We start from the raw sequence: 19,239 nt of genomic DNA, 5'->3' as shown, positions 1-19,239 counted from the left end.
ATGATGGTTAATGCTTTCACATAAGAGTGGTCTCTCAGTACTGAGCTGTAATGGCCAATAATTTATAAATTAAGCATGAAACATACTTGTGTTATCATAAATCCTTTACCATTATCACTAAAAGTTAGCTAATAATGCATCAACGATATAGGCACTACGTACTGTTACCACCAAGGCAGTACAATTTTGATACATCATGAAGTGCTAGCGTAATGGATAACGTTGTGCCTTAAGAAATCGAAAGATGTAGGTTCGCGTCCTGTCATATGCAAATATTTTTCCCCTTCTTAGCGTTGTTACAGCATTCTAGGACTCTCTTACAAATGTAATAGAAGTATGTTCTGCGATATCCGATGTTAAAAATCTTGATTGCTTGATGCTCTGTAGCTTTCAGATATTTATTAAAAGACATATTCTATGCACCATGGGCTGCACTAGTAATGTTTTATTTCTCAAATCCGTTTTTCAGGATCATAACCCATCATCAATGGAATCTTATGCACAGAAGCAAACAACTGTATGTTTAACGATTTCTTCAAAATGATAACTGTAGGTATGTAGCAGTGGTATAAGTATACTGATATCATGCACTTCTATAGGAATGACAGGCAGTTTCCGATAGCTAGGCATTCTATCTGTTCAGATAACTGGCCATTCCAGGTAAAATAGTTATATGACAAAACTAATTCAATAAAGTCACCTAACTCTTCAATTTCTGTTTGACTAGTTTTATTGAACTAGAATAAGTTCGCAAGCCACCTGTCAGCAGCTATTTCAAATATATATTTAGAGCATATTGAAAACATTTTTTTTGAAAATTCTGATGGTCTACCTGAGAAAGTCAGATACTGTCGCCGTCATGTAGATGATACACTAGCCTTATTCGATGGCACTTTTGATGAAGCTAACCCTTGTTACCAACGATTTAATCGGCTACATAAGAACCTCACCTTCAACACAGAACATGTAGAAAATCGAAGTGTTAACTTTTTGGGCCTGACAGTTAAAAGAGAAGGGGATACCAAGCTTTCCAACATATTCTGTAAACCCACTACAAGTGACTGCGTAATTCACAGCAGTTCTTGCTGGCGGTGATCCCATAAAGAGACTTATTTCCGCTCAACAATTGACAAGTTACACAAATACCCTTTAAACGAGGTGAGTATTAGTGGTGAATCACATGCACTAAAGAAAGTATGATCTCACTATGGCTATGACTCAGAAACAGTTATGAGATTATAAAAAAAATAAAAAAAAAAACAGAAATAACATATTAAGAGTAGAAATAAGATTACATTAGAAAAGAGCAAGGAAGTAGAAAAAAGTAATTTTTTAACCTTACCACACTGGTCACGTTTCCGACGTAATAAGTCACTTGTTTCGAAAAACTAGACTGCAAATCGGTTTCAGGACTGAGAACAATATAGGATAACGTTTTAAACACAGTTTCGATATGAGTGAAATCTACAGGATGAGTCACCTAACATTACCGCTGGACATATTTCGTAAACCACATCAAACACAGACGAATCGATTCCACAGACCGAACGTGAGGAGAGGGGCTAGTGTAATTGGTTAATACAAACCATAAAAAATTGCACGGAAGTATGTTTTTTAACACAAACCTACGTTTTTTTTAAATGGAACCCCGTTAGTTTTGTTAGCACATCTGAACATATAAACAAATACGTAATCAGTGCCGTTTGTTGCATTGTAAAATGTTAATTACATCCGGAGATATTGTAACCTAAAGTTGACGCTTGAGTACCACTCCTCCGCTGTTCGATCGTGTGTATCGGAGAGTACCGAATTACATAGGGATCCAAAGGGAACGGTGATGGACCTTAGGTACAGAAGAGACTGGAACAGCACAATTTATGCGCCCTCCACGTCCTATGAAACGCCCGTCGAACATCCTGTCAAGGGTCAGCCTAGTGTTAATTGCGGAATGTGCAGGTGCACCATCATGCTGATACCACATACGTCGACGCGTTTTCAGTGGGACATTTTCGAGCAACGTTGGCAGTTCACTCTGTAGAAACGCGATGTATGTTGCAGCTGCTCGCCCACCGTGGCCCGTGTTTGTTACAACACGCAACTGAACGTCGGAGGTTTCAAGCGTCAACTTTAGGTTACAATATCTCCGGATGTAATTAACATTTTACAATGCAACAAACGGCACTGTTTACGTATTTGTTTATATGTCCAGATGTGCTAACAAAACTAACGTGGTTCCATTTAAGAAAACGTAGGTTTGTGTTAAGAAACATACTTCCGTGCATTTTTGTATGGTTTGTATTTAACAATTACACTAGCCCCTCTCCTCACGTTCGGTCTGTGGAATCGGTTCGTCAGTATTTGATGTGGATTACGAAATATATCCAGCGGTAACGTTAGGTGACTCACCCTGTATATGCCAGGGGTGTATTCATATCTTTCGTGTGAAACCAGTCTCTGGGCGCAACCGAATGAAAAAGTCAACGCAATGTGGTGGTGTTTTGCGTAAAGACTGAGTTATTTTTTCTTTTCATGTGAAACCCGTCTTTATTTTTTCTTTCGGTTGGAACATCAATTCATTCGTTTATTGAACTGAAAGCATTGCTTAGCGGTTTAGTTGACTGAGCTATCCAGTTATTCTTTCGAGAGAAAACAGTCTGTAATACTTTTATTAGGCGAAGTACACAGAGGCGACAAAAGTCATGGGATAGCGATATGCAGACGTACAGATGGTGGTAGTAACACGTACACAGGGTAAAAAAGGACAGCATTGGTAGAGCTATCATTTATACGCAGATGATTCTTGTGGAAAGGTTTCCGACCTGACTATTTCCAAACACGCTGGGAACAGATTTTGAGTGTGGTATGGTAGTATGTATGGTATGGTATAGGCAATCATTCACCCCCATCACGATCGGTGGAAGGCAATGGCAAACCACCTCCACTAGGACCTCACCTAGTAAAGCGGTGCAGGTCTCCTGCATCGTCCCCTATGCTCCTTCACGGAGGATGGGACTTCATCATCATCATCATCATGGTAGTAGGAGCTAGATACATAGGACATCCATTCAGAAAGCCTTAGGGAATTCAATATGCTGAGAAAACCACTTTTCAGAAATTACCTCTCTCCACGGAGCATGCTGTGGCCAATGGCCTTAGCTTAATGACTGAAAGTTCTGGCGTTTGCGTAGAGCAGTCAGTGTTAACAGACAATCAATACTGAGTGAAATAACTGCAGAAATCAATGTGTGACGTACTACTAACGTCTCTGTTAGGGCAGTGTGGAGAAATTTGGCATCGGTGGGCTATGGCAGCAGACGACCGAAGCGAGTGCCTTTGCTAACGGCATGATATCACCCGCAGTGCCACTTTTGGACCCGTGGTCCTATTGGTTGGTCCATAGACGACTTTAGCTGTGGCCCTGAGGATGAGTCTCGGTTTAAGTTGGTAAGAGCTGATGGTAGGATTAGAGTGTTGCGCAAATCCCACAAAGCCATGGTTGTCAACAAGGCACTGTCCAAGCTGGATGTGGATCCATAATGGTGTGGGCTGTGTTTAAATGGAATGTATTGGGTCCTGAGGTCTAATTGAACTGATCATTGACTGGAAATGATTATGTTCGGTTACTTGGAGACCATTTGCAGCCATTTATGGACTTCACATTCCCAAAAAACGATCGATTTTTATGGATGAAAAGGCGCCATGTCACTGTGCCATGGTTGTTCACGCCTGGTTTGCTGGACATTTTGAGCGACTGATTTCCAGATCGCCAGATATCAATCCACTCAGACTATTATGGAACATAAAGTTCATACACAAACTGCTGCACTGGCAACACTTTCGAAATTATGGATGGCTATAGCGGGAGCACGGCCCAATATTTGTGTAGATAACTTCCAGTGACTTGTTGAGTCCATACCAAGTCCAGTCGCTGCATTATGCCGGGCAAAAGGAGGTCTGATACGATATTAGGTGAAATCTCATGACTTTTATCATCTCAGTGTAAAGCAGTGGTATTGCAGTAAAAACCTGGGTTTATGCATACCACCAGAGGGTAGCCACCCCATCCCCCCCCCCCCCCCCCCGCCTGTCCCCCAGGCGTGTGTGTAGAGATCTCATTGGATACCCCAAAGTTAAGGTAAGCAGTATACATATTCATTTAATAAAGTAATGAACTAATTCTTCTTTTCATCATTTAAAACCGACAAATAGATTCTGGGTGTTGTGTGCTGTCCTTAGGTTAGTTAGGTTTAAGTAGTTCTAAGTTCTAGGGGACTGATGACCATAGATGTTAAGTCCCATAGTGCTCAGAGCCATTTGAACCATTTTGACAAATAGATTGCTATTTGTTAAACTGTTCTAGGTGCAATTAACACTTGACGAATAAAAAAGTTTCGTTAAGAGCACAAAGGTGAGCAAGTTAGTAGTTGCCTTAGAAGTAGATGGTGAAGAAATGAACATTGTGAAATTTTTGTGACTATTTACATTCTGTTTTACTGATAAGGTGCATCATAATGTTAATACGTGAACACGAAAATTGAAGCACCAATTTTTAATATCAGCTATCCAAGGAAGCCAATGAAACTTACAAGATTCGAAAGGTACTTCGCCATAGATGTGCAAAAAGAACAAATAATGTGTGTATGTAACCATTACAAGAGGTAAAAGGAAGTAGATGCTTTCATATCCATACATAACTCTAATGGCACTTTCTCTATCATACACTGAAGTTTGTAATACGTGAAGATCTAAAATTAGTCTTACCACCTTCATCCCTGTGAACGGATTAGGTGCTATGGAAAAAATGACACAGTGAAGTAACAACGATTGATGAAATCGCATTCTGGGGACGTTCATGTCTAAATATTGCAGATATTCCATTTGCACTAAAACACGCTAACCGGGCAGCTACAATGCCACAGCTACTATATCGTTGATGTAGCAGTGGAAGACGAAACGTAGTAATGAAGCAGTCCAGGACAACAAACTTTTTTTTATCGTCGTTTTTTTAAAATTATTTTTGACGAAGAGTAAACGGAACTGACTTTGTTCTCCTTTTCCGCCAGCACCATAAAATTTGAAGTGATCCTTATTTTCAGTTTCTTTATTTTGAATAGCTATGACTTCCCTTATTATACAGGAACTAAATGTTTCTATGTGTGTATGAACACTGACAGGTAGGACTGAAAGACGAGGAACTAGAGAGAGGTGATTCATATGTAGGCAAAGTATGAAGAATAACGTGGACATTGGTAATGATAATGTGTTGCTCTTTTAGGACATACATTTTAAATGAAGGGCTTATTTCAATAGTGGTACAAGTCCACTTTTGTTCATATTGAGATACAGAGTCCTAAAGTTAAATGAACACTGAAAAATCTGCAGTTGAGATACCAGAAATATTCAAGCATATGGCTTCTTGCTAGAGATGAACCTTTCTTTCTGTTTGTTTGGCTCATTAATTTCAGAAGCATTATAGACAGAAAAGTAGAGGTAAGGGACTTGTACCACTATTGAAATAAGCCCTTCAAATGTGCACTGAACGTAATTCCATATATTTTTGAGATGTATAATTGCTGTTTGATGAATATACAGTGCAGATTTTGTAATGCAATCCGAGGTTTAACGTTACACAATACAACGGTATTCACATTGTGTTGTCGTAAGGAAAAAGTCAATTTGCCGCCATTAACACAATACTTATTTTTCAGTGCACTGTATTAAGGGCTCACTTCAATGGATCGAAAAGCTAAAGAGAAATCAAAGAATTATTTCAGGAATACTCCTAATTACCCAAATGCAACATTGCCTACCGACCATTGTTTCAAATGGCTTGGAGCACTATGGGATCTTCTGAGGTCAACAATCCCCTAGACCTTAGAACTACTTAAACCTAACTAACCTAAGGACGTCACACACATCTATGCCCGAGGCAGGATTCGAACCTGCGACCGTAGCGGTCGCGCGGTTTAAGACTGAAGCGCCTAGAACCGCCTGGCAACTCCAGCTGGCGTACGGACCATTTCTGCAGCTAAAATTTCTGACACAGTTTTACGTGAAGTGCACCAATTTAAGGTATGGGACATTTTTTTAAAATCCAGGTCAGGCCCAATGACTCAGTTGGTCGAATTCTTGTGCCATGTATTTGTTGCTCATTTCAGTTGTCTTTGTTATTAAAACAGCACTAAGTGCTCTTCCCATTTTCTATAATAACGCATTATTTCAAAGCAATGCACATTTAGGAACAAAAATTATTCCTTTTTTAAAAAACGATTATTTCAAAAGGAAAAATTTTCGCAGCTGCTGTCATGGCTAACTGATATTTCGGTTTTTTATTCGGTTGTTAGCAAAAAATTAAAAAAACGCCTGTTACGACCGAGACAAAAGAAATAACACACGCCATTTTAACCTGCTTGTTGAAATCGCTCAAAACAACCGGTTTCTGAGATGACTCCTGTTCGATTTTTATTCGTTTTACTTACTGAAACGTGGAAATCAAATACAGATTCAAAAAGTTTCACTCTGTTTGTTTCAAAATACATAGAATCAAAATACTAAATTAAACAGGCAAATAAAAAAAAGGAAGTTGCCTCTCCATCATTCGCTGATTTTCTCGTAAAGCATTCACCTAATGATCCTAATTGTTTGACACTTCGCTCAGAAATCGTATTGTAATCGAACGACACTATTTCGGCACCACAAAAAGTCAGTGGTAAAGTGTGAAAATTGAGGTTGAACATCTCTATTTTTCGTGTTAATTTGTACGTTTTCAAGGACTACAAGCAGACTATGTATACACAGGCAGCAAATCAGTTACTTCCTCTTTTTATTCTACACTATGTTGTTAAGTTTTTAATTTTTTTTACCATAATTTTGTTCCTCTTTTATTCTTTTATAGAAATGGCAGGCAAATCTTTAATCTTTTAAAGCAAATGAGGCATCGTATTTCATTGTAACGTCACTTCGTAAACATATTTCCAAAATAGGTTTGGTGAGATTCTCCAGTACAACGGCTGTCCGGCGACAAGTGATACACTACTGTATAGATCAGGTGGCGGCAGTGGTGGATACAGACACAATCTCAAGGAGGGGGCACTAATGTTATCTTGAGCTACCTTCACTTTTAGTGTAATAATAAATAATCAAGTCACATGCACTGTTTAAGAACGTTTTATTTAAACTGATTATACAAATATACAAGACGATGCCATCTTTTGATATAAAAAAATTACAATTGTGGTTGTCTTCCTTAAATGATGTATTCTATGCACCTATTCTTCCTGGTAAATTGGTTAATTAGATCGTCAATAGGACAATCAATGTAAGGGCGAGTGTTCAATAGAGCTAAGCCATTAAGTCCATCCTTCTTCATTGTCGACTTCAGCCATGTCTTTGTATGCCGCAATCTTGAAAAACTTCTTTCTGCTGTAACAGATGCAGGTAGACAAGCAAATATTTTGTACAGCGTGTGCAAAGTAGGATAGTCAGATCTATGACAAACAGACAACGCATGCATAACAGAATCACGATCGTTAAAGGCTTTTATGCTCGTTTGCTTGTATTGAACAATCTGTCCCATTAGCCTCTTTTCAATCACAAAGGCAGGCCGAGGTGGCCGAGCGGTTCTAGGCACTACAGGCTCGAACAGCGCGACCGCTACGGTCGCAGGTTCGAATCCTGCCTCGGACATGGACGTGTGCCGTGTCCTTAGCTTAGATAGGTTTAAGTAGTTCTAAGTTCTAGGGGACTGATGACCTCAGGAGTTAAGTCCCATAGTGCTCAGAGCCATTTGAATCAATCACAAAGAGCGATTGTTGGCTCTGAGCACTATGGGACTTAACATCTGAGGTCATCAGTCCACTCGAACTTAGAACTACTTAAACCTAACTATCTTAAGGACATCACACACATCCATGCCCGAGGCAGGATTCGAACCTGCGACCGTAGCGGTCGCCCGCTTCCAGACTGAAGCGCCTATAACTACTCGGCCACACTGGCCGGCAAGCGATTGTTGTTGAATGAACGGTAGTTCAGTTAAGTACTGATTCAATTTACGTGCAAGATGATAACCGTCATGTTTCAGTAGTTGTGAGGGAAAAGTATGTTGAATTTTAAATGGTAAATATTTTCTTCAGCAAACCGTTCTCTCATGTCAGTCATAAGATGGTCCAGTGTTGGAATAAAAACAGTTATTTTCCAATATGTCACAGCATCATCATTACGATCGCAGTTTTCCCTGTGTCTTTTGTCTGCCTGAAAGACGAGGAACACTCATCTCCACGGCTAACTCTTCCATAACTGCCTTCGCCTCTCGAACAAACTTCAGACAATAATGTATCGAAATCACTAGAATGGCCGCGACTTTTCTCTTAGGTATGTGTTAGCTGTCTATGTGCCAGACAGAAGCGTATAAAATACGACACGGACGCGCATGCTACATAGGAATGTACGAATAGTCGATAACTCGATTCAGTAGAGTCGACTGACAAAACAAAACAAACGAACAGCGTGCGGGGGCGGCGCGGGTGGCGGCAAGCCTTGCACACTGCCACGTACCCGCGTGGTTTAAGCCACGAGACACGGCAAAGCGGATAGTATTGTCTCTGCAGTGCTGTGCCACTTCTTAAGTCGTGTGTTTGTTGCACTTTTCTGCCGGCATTGTTACTAAAATAGCGCTGATCGCTTTTCCCATTTTCTGTAATAGTGCAGTATTACAAACCGATGCAGATTTTGCAAATAAAAATTAATCCTTTTTTAAAAAAGTTCATTTACAAACGAAAAATTTTAGCACTGCTGCTATGGCTAATTGACAATTCGAGTTTCTTAGTAATTAGTAAAAAATTAAAAAAACACATCTTATAACTGAGCGCAAACGAATACCGAAAAATACCGGTTATTCATAAGTAAAATACCGGTACCAGTTTTAATCTGTAGGTTTTTCCCACATCTATCCATCTCCACGAAAAATGTTGGATGAAGAAAGTATGTAAGTGAAATCGCTCAGACCCAGAGACTGAGTGAAAAACATTATATAACTGCCGCAACTGTTAGTCAGTTGTCTCAGGTTAACTGAAACCACTCGAACTTTGACAAGGACGTGCCAGACTAATTTCATTGGGTCGTTTCAATCGACTGAAAAAACCGAGTGAACGAAAAAATATCGACTGACCAACCGGTTGTTGAGAACAGTCGCTTGCCGCATCACTAACACATAGATGGACATGATATGAAAGTTTTTTTTTTTTTTAATAGTGTTGTAACGAAAGATTTCAATTTTCAAAATTAATTAGTGGTGGTGGGGTACTTTGCAAAATATCAAATTCCTTCTACAAAAGTTGATCATGTATTTTTCAAGAACGTTTACTTACATTTCACTTTTTATATAAAAGACATTTTTTACAGATCACGATTTCGAAGATATCCTCTCCAAACCTAATATACCAAATTACCTTTCGGGGTGTTTTTACTCCTTGTAATGAACTGTCACGTCGTAAAGAAAAATTTAATTAACTTCATCTTTGACTTTGACACAGATAAGATACAGGGTGTTTCAAAAATGACCGGTATATTTGAAACGGCAATAAAAACTAAACGAGCAGCGATAGAAATACACCGTTTGTTGCAATATGCTTGGGACAACAGTACATTTTCAGGCAGACAAACTTTCGAAATTACAGTAGTTACAATTTTCAACAACAGATGGCGCTGCGGTCTGGGAAACTCTATAGTACGATATTTTCCACATATCCACCATGCGTAGCAATAATATGGCGTAGTCTCTGAATGAAATTACCCGAAACCTTTGACAACGTGTCTGGCGGAATGGCTTCACATGCAGATGAGATGTACTGCTTCAGCTGTTCAATTGTTTCTGGATTCTGGCGGTACACCTGGTCTTTCAAGTGTCCCAACAGAAAGAAGTCACAGGGGTTCATGTCTGGCGAATAGGGAGGCCAATCCACGCCGCCTCCTGTATGTTTCGGATAGCCCAAAGCAATCACACGATCATCGAAATATTCATTCAGGAAATTAAAGACGTCGGCCGTGCGATGTGGCCGGGCACCATCTTGCATAAACCACGAGGTGTTCGCAGTGTCGTCTAAGGCAGTTTGTACCGCCACAAACTCACGAATAATGTCCAGATAGCGTGATGCAGTAATCGTTTCTGATCTGAAAAATGGGCCAATGATTCCTTTGGAAGAAATGGCGGCCCAGACCAGTACTTTTTGAGGATGCAGGGACGATGGGACTGCAACATGGGGCTTTTCGGTTCCCCATATGCGCCAGTTCTGTTTATTGATGAAGCCGTCCAGGTAAAAATAAGCTTCGTCAGTAAACCAAATGCTGCCCACATGCATATCGCCGTCATCAATCCTGTGCACTATATCGTTAGCGAATGTCTCTCGTGCAGCAATGGTAGCGGCGCTGAGGGGTTGCCGCGTTTGAATTTCGTACGGATTGAGGTGTAAACTCTGGCACATGAGACGATACGTGGACGTTGGCGTCATTTGGACCGCAGCTCCAACACGGCGAACGGAAACCCGAGGCCGCTGTCGGATCACCTGCTGCACTAGCTGCACGTTGCCCTCTGTGGTTGCCGTACGCGGTCGCCCTACCTTTCCAGCACGTTCATCCGTCACGTTCCCAGTCCGTTGAAATTTTTCAAACAGATCCTTTATTGTATCGCTTTTCGGTCCTTTGGTTACATTAAACCTTCGTTGAAAACTTCGTCTTGTTGCAACAACACTGTGTTCTAGGCGGTGGAATTACAACACCAGAAAAATCCTCTGTTCTAAGGAATAAACCATGTTGTCTACAGCACACTTGCACGTTGTGAACAGCACACGCTTACAGCAGAAAGACGACGTACAGAATGGCGCACCCACAGACTGCGTTGTCTTCTATATCTTTCACATCACTTGCAGCGCCATCTGTTGTTGAAAATTGTAACTACTGTAATTTCGAAAGTTTGTCCGCCTGAAAATGTACTGTTGTCCCAAGCATATTGCAACAAACGGCGTATTTCTATCGCTGCTCGTTTAGTTTTTATTGCCGTTTCAAATATACCGGTCAATTTTTAAACACCCTGTAGGTACTGCATTTAAACTCTTTTGATTTTTTGCCCAGAAATTTTCTACCTGTGTAAAATAAAAAAGAAATCTGTGAAAAAATTTGACTATGGATGAATATGTTTTCTTCGTAGCTGCTGTAAGGAGAGAACAGGTTACCTACAGGATGAGATGGCGGTCGGAGGTTTCCGTTTCTCCGGCTCTCAGGGAACCCCACGCAAAGCCGGAGAAAACTGCTACAACTTGCGATGAAGACTCCGTTCCTCGTGACAGCTGAAGTACTCGCAGCCGTCGTAAGATTTTTTGGAAACACTGTCAGAATGAGAAGGTTGAACAGTGGCAGTACATCTTCTGACTAACAAACCGTTCGCTTAGGGAACATCTTGAACACACAAGCTGACGGCGAAATATTGCGCGTCGTTCGGACCGTGATAGTAGCAGATTCGTCCAGTATTGTTAATTTGCGAAGAAATCACTATGCACTGAATTCCTAAACACACTAATCGTTTTATGAAGGTCGTGGGATCCAACATCGAATAAAAGTTCGTAAACGATATTTACATTCTTTTTCGCAAGAGTTTTTTTTTTTTTGTATTCTTGATAATTGCGATTACAAATTGTATATCGTCTGCACTTCAGATTACTTCTATATGCAAACTTATCTGACCAAAAAAAAAGGACATTGTCCCATAGCGATCCCTTACCCCCAACAATTACAAAAAGCATAGATGCTCCTTTTTTTTACAGCAAAGAGCATTGTCGTCTCAATTACAGTAGCGCATCATCACTGGTACTCGCAGCCAGTATATTACAATAATACAGGGTGATTCAAAAAGAATACCACAACTTTAGGAATTTAAAACTCTGCGACGACAAAAGGCAGAGCTAAGCACTATCTGTCGGCGAATTAAGGGAGCTATAAAGTTTCATTTAGTTGTACATTTGTTCGCTTGAGGCGCTGTTGACTAGGCGTCAGCGTCAGTTGATGCTAAGATGGCGACCGCTCAACAGAAAGCTTTTTGTGTTTTTGAGTACGGCAGAAGTGAATCGACGACAGTTGTTCAGCGTGCATTTCGAACGAAGTATGGTGTTAAACCTCCTGATAGGTGGTGTATTAAACGTTGGTATAAACAGTTTACAGAGAATGGGTGTTTGTGCAAAGGGAAAAGTTCTGGACGGCCTCCAAGAAGCACTGATCTTACCCCCTGCGATTTTTTCTTATGGGGGTATGTTAAGGATATGGTGTTTCGGCCACCTCTCCCAGCCACCATTGATGATTTGAAACGAGAAATAACAGCAGCTATCCAAACTGTTACGCCTGATATGCTACAGAGAGTGTGGAACGAGTTGGAGTATCGGGTTGATATTGCTCGAGTGTCTAGAGGGGGCCGTATTGAACATCTCTGAACTTGTTTGAGAGTGAAAAAAAAGCCTTTTTAAATACTCTTTGTAATGATGTATAACAGAAGGTTATATTATGTTTCTTTCATTAAATACACATTTTTAAAGTTGTGGTATTCTTTTTGAATCACCCTGTATTACATTACGTAGGGACATTACCGAAAAGCTTTACATAGGTTTATTTTGACCTTCCTGCATACTCGCCAAATCTCTGCTCCCTCGTGAGAATGGTGTGTGCAGTTTTAATATTCTCGAAATGAACAGGCTAGCCGCGCGGGATTAGCCGAGCGGTTTAGGGCGTTGCAGTCATGAACTGAGCGACTGATCCCGGCGGAGGTTCGAGTCCTCCCTCGGGCATGGGTGTTTGTGTTAGTCCTTAGGAGAATTTAGGTTAAGTAGTGTGTAAGCTTAGGCACTGATGACCTTAGCACTTAAGTCCCATAATATTTCACACGGGTTTTTTGAACAGGTCAGCTATAGGCGAACGCCGGCCGGTGCGGGCGAGCGGTTCTAGGCGCAGGTACGAATCCTGCCTTGGGCATGGATGTGTGTGATGTCCTTAGGTTAGTTAGGTTTGAGTAGTTCTAAGTTCTAGGGGACTAATGACCTCAGATGTTAAGCCCAATAGTGCTCAGAGCAATTTGAACCATTTTTTACAGGCAACTGAAACATGGGGTATTTGCCCCCTGCCGGAATCTGAAGTACGTAATCTTTATTCGTTACAGTGATATCGTGAATTTCTGGAAATGATGGTCTCTGAGTTTACTAAACTGGAATTTTTGCACTGATGAGCGCGACGAAAAATATTGCGCCTTTAGCAACCGCTGTGTGACATGAGTTTGGTTGTGTGGGTGTTCAAGAAAAATTATACCGTTTTCTTGATTCGAATTTGGCTCTGATACTGTTCTGCGGTCAAAAGTGGATCCAACCCCATGTAGAACATCGCAGTTCATACTTTTTCCCCTGTTGCTTCCTCGTAGAGCGGTTAATGAACTGCAGAAATGGTTCAAATGGCTCTGAGCACTATGGGACTTAACATCTATGGTCATGAGTCCCCTAGAACTTAGAACTAGTTAAACCTAACTAACCTAAGTACGTCACACAACACCCAGTCATCACGAGGCAGAGAAAAATCCCTGACCCCGCCGGGATTCGAATCCGGGAACTCAGGCGCGGGAAGCGAGAACGCTACCGCACGACCACGAGCTGCGGACTAAACTGAACTGCAGATACGGGCCGTAGCAACACCCTGGCGGAAACCACAAACGATCGCTTTATTGTTCGGCTGTCTGTCCGACCGTTAAAAATATTTTTTCTGAGAAAAAATCCGAGAATTGTCAATCGCTAATTATCAGGTTACCTTCCATTCAGAAGGCTGTTGCACGCAGGGAGTGTTATATTGACCTGTAAACAATAGATTTCAGCTATCAGTCGTCGTTTTTAAATTTTATTGGCAGATCTAGAGTTCAGCTAGAAACTAGCCATTCTCAATGCACTATAATTTTTGATCAATGCATGTAATGCCTGTTGGTCGGGCTTCATCCACAGTTCATTGAATAATGATAGCTGAAATCTATTAAGTAGTTATTATTCACAAAATCAAAAAATTGTCGTATATAATCCGACAGTCTTCGTCGCTCGCTTAAGACCCCTTTTTCTCACCAATAGCATCAAGTTGAAGTCACGTACCAAGGTCTAAGGTCCCTTGGCGGTGTACAAAATTGAAGGCTTTAACTCAGTGCAGCCATTTACGTCACGTATTTCGATACTCGAAAACTCAGTCATCATAGCTTGCTGAGTACTTACCGTTGACCTAGAATTATGAAAATTAGCAAGAAACAAGGTCTAACAGTGCAAGTAAAGGAACACATCCAGAAAGTGTTAATTTTTAATTATATAACACAATCAAAATATTTTTTGTCATTTGTTATCCGATTTCAAACTTAAAATTTTGCGCTCTTGAAAGTATTTGATTTCCCGAGACTGATATCTTACCAATATCAGTGTAGATAACAGGCAAAAATAATCGAGATGGATGAACGGTCTACAAAGGGTGTTCCGAAATCCCCGTTACGAACTTCTAGGACTAGAGTGGAGTGGATACATAACATTTTGATTAGTGATATATGTTTGAGAAGGCTGTTTGAGCCGGCCTGGGTGGCCGAGCTGTTCTAGGCGCTACCGTCTGGAACCGCGCGACTGGTACGGTCGCAGTTTCGAATCCTGCCTCGGGCATGCATGTGTGTGATGTCCTTAGATTAGTTAGGTTTAAGTAGTTCTAAGTTCTAAGGGACTGATGACCTCAGAAGTTAAATCCCATAGTGCTCAGAGCCATTTCATTTCAACCAAAGCTGTTTGAGAACATGTTTACTAGGTAGATATGCAACAGCTTCGTCGTGATGGAGGTGATTACATCAGATCAGCTGACATTTCACATCTGTCATACCTCTCTGGCCTGGTTCGAGCCTCATTCACGTTTCTGTGGGCGTTAGAGCAACATGGTTGAGTACACGTTTGCAGAATACACCGACACGATCCTTCTGAATGGCGAAGCTCACTGTAATGGAAGAGGTGCTCGTCGCCTTTATCAAGTCGTTATCCACAAAGACCTACTCCGTCGCATGCCCTTATAACGTCTCCAGATTTGGACATTAAGAACTGCGTGATTTTTGTAACTTATTACTAAAATGTCTTAAGTTTACAGTAATTAATTTTCATCAGAGACATAGTCTGAACAATATAGCTACCATTCCTGACAACTGCAATAATAAATATCTTTTCTTGTTCTATAAAACAAGTGGTCGTAATCTTCTGTCTTAATTTTGTTTTCGCTGTCCTTGGAGAAACAATCATTTACGTTGAGGAAGTGTGTACGTTGTAATTGTTAATATATGTATCAAAGGCTAGCCTTGTTATTATTGACAGTAACCTTCCGAACCGATGTATCAATATTTTCAACTTTTGAACAATTTCTAGCAATTTATAGCTGCCGCGCCGCCAGGAAAAAGAACATCGATGGTGCGCAATAAATCAACCGCCAATACGCAGCAATTTAAAATATTACAAAATGTTTAATGTCTTTTTTCCACGGCTACTGCCCAAAGCAGTTCAATGCATTTCATCTAATAATAGCTTGCAAAGCAAAGTGTTTATTTTGTTACATTGTCAGCATTTTCAATATTTTAGATCCAAGTTAGATACAGCAAATTTGTCCTTGAATACGACCGAAAGAATCTTTAAACATATAAATTGTTCAGGCGCCATGTATGATGAAAGTGAAGCCGCCAACAAAAAGTAAATGCAAAGTCAATACTTAATTATTTTTACGTATTCTTATATCAGTGACTTGCGTACGGAAGTTCAAAATGGTTCAAATGACTCTAAGCACTATGGGACTTAACATCTTAGGTCATCAGTCCCCTATATTTAGAACTACTTAAACCTAAGGACATCACACACATCCATGCCCGCGGCAGGATTCGAACCTGCGACCGTAGCAGCAGCGCGGTTCAGACTGAAGCGCCTAGAACCGCTCGGCCACAGAGCCGGCCCTACGGAAGTCTGAACTCTATTATATGCAAGTTTAAGTAAATTATAGGCAGGCTTGAAGTCAAAATATCAATTAACGGACCGGTAAGCAAGAGTAGAACGAAATACAGTTTTCGCCACAATTACGCAACTGCTTCGAGAAATGGATACCTTGACCGTCAGAAGACGTGACTGTTGTGCTCCAAGAAGACGCCGCACCCCCGAAGTGGAAGAGACCGCTCTTGTATGATTAAGTTTGCTTTTTGTTTTCTTGATTGTTAACGGTACTGGGTCGCGCCCAATTACTTACTTGCAAAAGTGGTAGCGTTACCAACATGATTTGAAATGGCTGCAGCACGGAAACGGTATGTTTTCGGACATGGTTTCCCGTTAAACATATCATGTACTCACACTCCTCTACAAATCTTAGAAATTTGTAACGGGACTTTCCAAACACCCCGCACACAGTCTGTACTCAGATCGCGAGTACTACTCACACCTGGCCATCTCTTTTTTTTTCTTCAAGTCATTAGTCTTCTAACTGGTTTGCTGCGGCCACAAATTTCTATCCTGCGCTAACCTATTCATCGCAGAGTAGCACTTGTGGCTACATACTCAATTATTTGTTTGATTTTGTCAAATCTCTGTCTTCCCCTCCAGTCCTTACACTCTACAGCTCCGCCTAACACCATGGATGTTATTCCCTAGTGCCACACACGTGTTGTATCATCCTGTCCCTTCTTGGCAGTATTTTCCTATCTTCTTTTCTTCTCGGATTCTGCAGAGAATCTCCTCGTTCTTGAACAGTCCGCCTAATTCTGACCATTCCCCTGTAGCATTAGATTTTTGATGTGAAGTTTCTCGCTGTTCTCCTTCCTGCTGCATTTCATTACCATTGTCTTTTTCCGGTTTACTTTCAGTCAATATTCTGTACTCTTTAGACTTCATTCCATTCGACAGATCCTGCAATTCTTCTTCATTTTCTCTGAAGGTAGCTATGTCATAAGCGAATATTATCACTGATATCCTTTCAGACTGAATTTTAATCCCACTCTTCAATCTTTCTTTTATTTCCATCACTGCATCATCGTCGTACAGACTAAACAGTAGGGGCGAAAAATTGCATCCTTGTCTTACATTCTTTTTATTTCGAGCACTTAATTTTCTGTCGTCCAGTCTTATAGAATAATAAGACTTAGTTCTTGCACAAATTGTATATTACCCCTCTTTCCCTATAGCTTCCCCCTATTTTTCTCGGAATTTCAAACATCTTGCACCGTTTTACAGTGTCAAACGCTTTTTCCACGTCGACAAATCCTATGAATACATCTTGATTTGTCTTCAGTCTTGCTTCCATTATCAAGCGCGTCAGAACTGCTTGTCTAATGCCTTTATCTTTCTCTATGCCAAACAAATCGTCATCTAACACATCCTCAGATTTCTTTTTCATTCTTCTGTGTATTTACCATAAAATGAATACCCCTAGCTGCATGCAATCTTTGATATAAGTCAACGGGGACAGTTGAAAATCTGTTCCCCGACCGGGACTCGAACCCGGGATCTCCTGTTTACATGGCAGACGCTCTATCCACCTGAGCCACCGAGGACACAGAGGATAGTGCGACTGCAGAGACTTATCTCTGGCACGCCTCCCGTGAGACCCACATTAGCAACTTATTGTCCCGCACTATATTCATAGTACCCCTGCCCATTATACACATTATACACATTATCCTGCTTTACTGCCGATTCCCGTAAGAGTTCGGCCAGTGTTTGTGCATCCGTACAGAAGAAGATGGTCAAATGGCTGGTGAGCCTTAATTATATATACATATGAAGATGGTATCCGTTCTTTCGGGAATAGTCATATTGTTTCCACTTTCCACCATGATTTTAGAAATTCAGATGGAATTTTAACTATCCCTTCTGCTTTGTTGCATCTTAAGCCTTTCAAAGCTCTTTAAAATTCAGATTCTAATACTGTATCCCCAATCTCTTCCCTATCGACTCCTCTTTCTTCTTCGGTCACACCAGACAAGTCTTGCCCCTCATAGAGTCCATCAATGTCCTCTTTCCACCTATGTGCTTTCTCCTCTGTATTTGACAGTGGAATTGCCATTGTACTCTTAATGTTACCACCCTTACTTTTAATTTCACCTATCGTTCTTTTAACTTTTCTGTACGCTGAGTCAGTCTTCCCGACGATCATTTCTTTTTAGATTTCTTCACATGTTTTCTGCAGACGTTTCGACTTGGCTCCCATACACTTGTTATTATTTCCTTCCTAAGCGATTTATATGGCTCTATTCCTGTCTTTCCCCGAATATTTATGTACTTCCTTCTTTCCTTGTTCAATTGAAATATTCATCTGTTACCTGAGGGTCCTTCTCAGTTACCTTCCTTGTACCAATGTTTGTTACTTCAACTGCTGTGATTGCCCTTTTCAGCTGAACTGTCTGCTCCGGTCTTTCTTATCGCAGTACTCACATCCTCACCGAGCTTCAAACACGTCTCGCTCTTCCTCAGTACTTTACTATCCTGCTTCCTCCCCACATTGATCCTTTCGGTCAACTCTTCATCACTGCTAAATTGCGATCTGAGTGTAGATCTGCACCTGGATACGTCATACAATCCACTATCTAATTCTGGAATCTCTGTCTGACCATAGTATAATCCAGCTGGAACCTTCCAGTGTTTACCCGTCTTTTCCAAACATACCTCCTTCTCTTGTGATTTTTGAACAGAGTATTTGCTACTGCCATCTCAAAATCATTGGGGAACTGAATTAGTCTTTCTGCTCTCTCATTCCTACCGCCAAACCCATATTTTCCCGCAACCCATTCTTCTATTTCTTCTCCTAAAACCGCGTCCCAATCCCTGTGACTATTAGATTTTTATCTCCCTTTACTTACTGAATTACCTGTTCAATATCCTCATATACTTTCTATATATCTCTTCATCTGATGCTTATGACGTTGGAATATGTACCTGTGCGTAGGCGTTGATCTGTTGTCGAATCTGGTGAGAACAACCCTATCACTGTAGTGTTCGCAGTTACTCTCAGCCCGATTTTATTATCCTTACACAATCCTACTCCAACTATAGCTGCTGCTGTTATTACCCTATGTACGTCTGACCAGAAATCCTTGTCTTTCCACTTCACTTCACCAACCCCTACAACACTCAGATTAAGCCTTTAGATTACCCTTTTCAAATTTTCTAGCTTTCCACATTCAAACTTCTG

General features: G+C 40.8%; 1 non-coding gene and 1 pseudogene across 1 annotated transcript; both read right to left on the bottom strand.

The window, feature by feature from the left end:
- The window catches only part of LOC124552359, an 89,018-nt pseudogene that overhangs the window by 63,270 nt on the left and 6,509 nt on the right, over positions 1-19,239 (bottom strand).
- Trnat-ugu lies at positions 17,529-17,602 on the bottom strand. Its single transcript has one exon. It is a non-coding gene; the product is annotated as a tRNA-Thr (tRNA).

Source organism: Schistocerca americana, chromosome 10 (assembly GCF_021461395.2).
Source record: "Schistocerca americana isolate TAMUIC-IGC-003095 chromosome 10, iqSchAmer2.1, whole genome shotgun sequence".
Lineage (NCBI taxonomy): Eukaryota > Metazoa > Arthropoda > Insecta > Orthoptera > Acrididae > Schistocerca > Schistocerca americana.
This window is presented reverse-complemented; position numbering and strand designations above follow the sequence as displayed.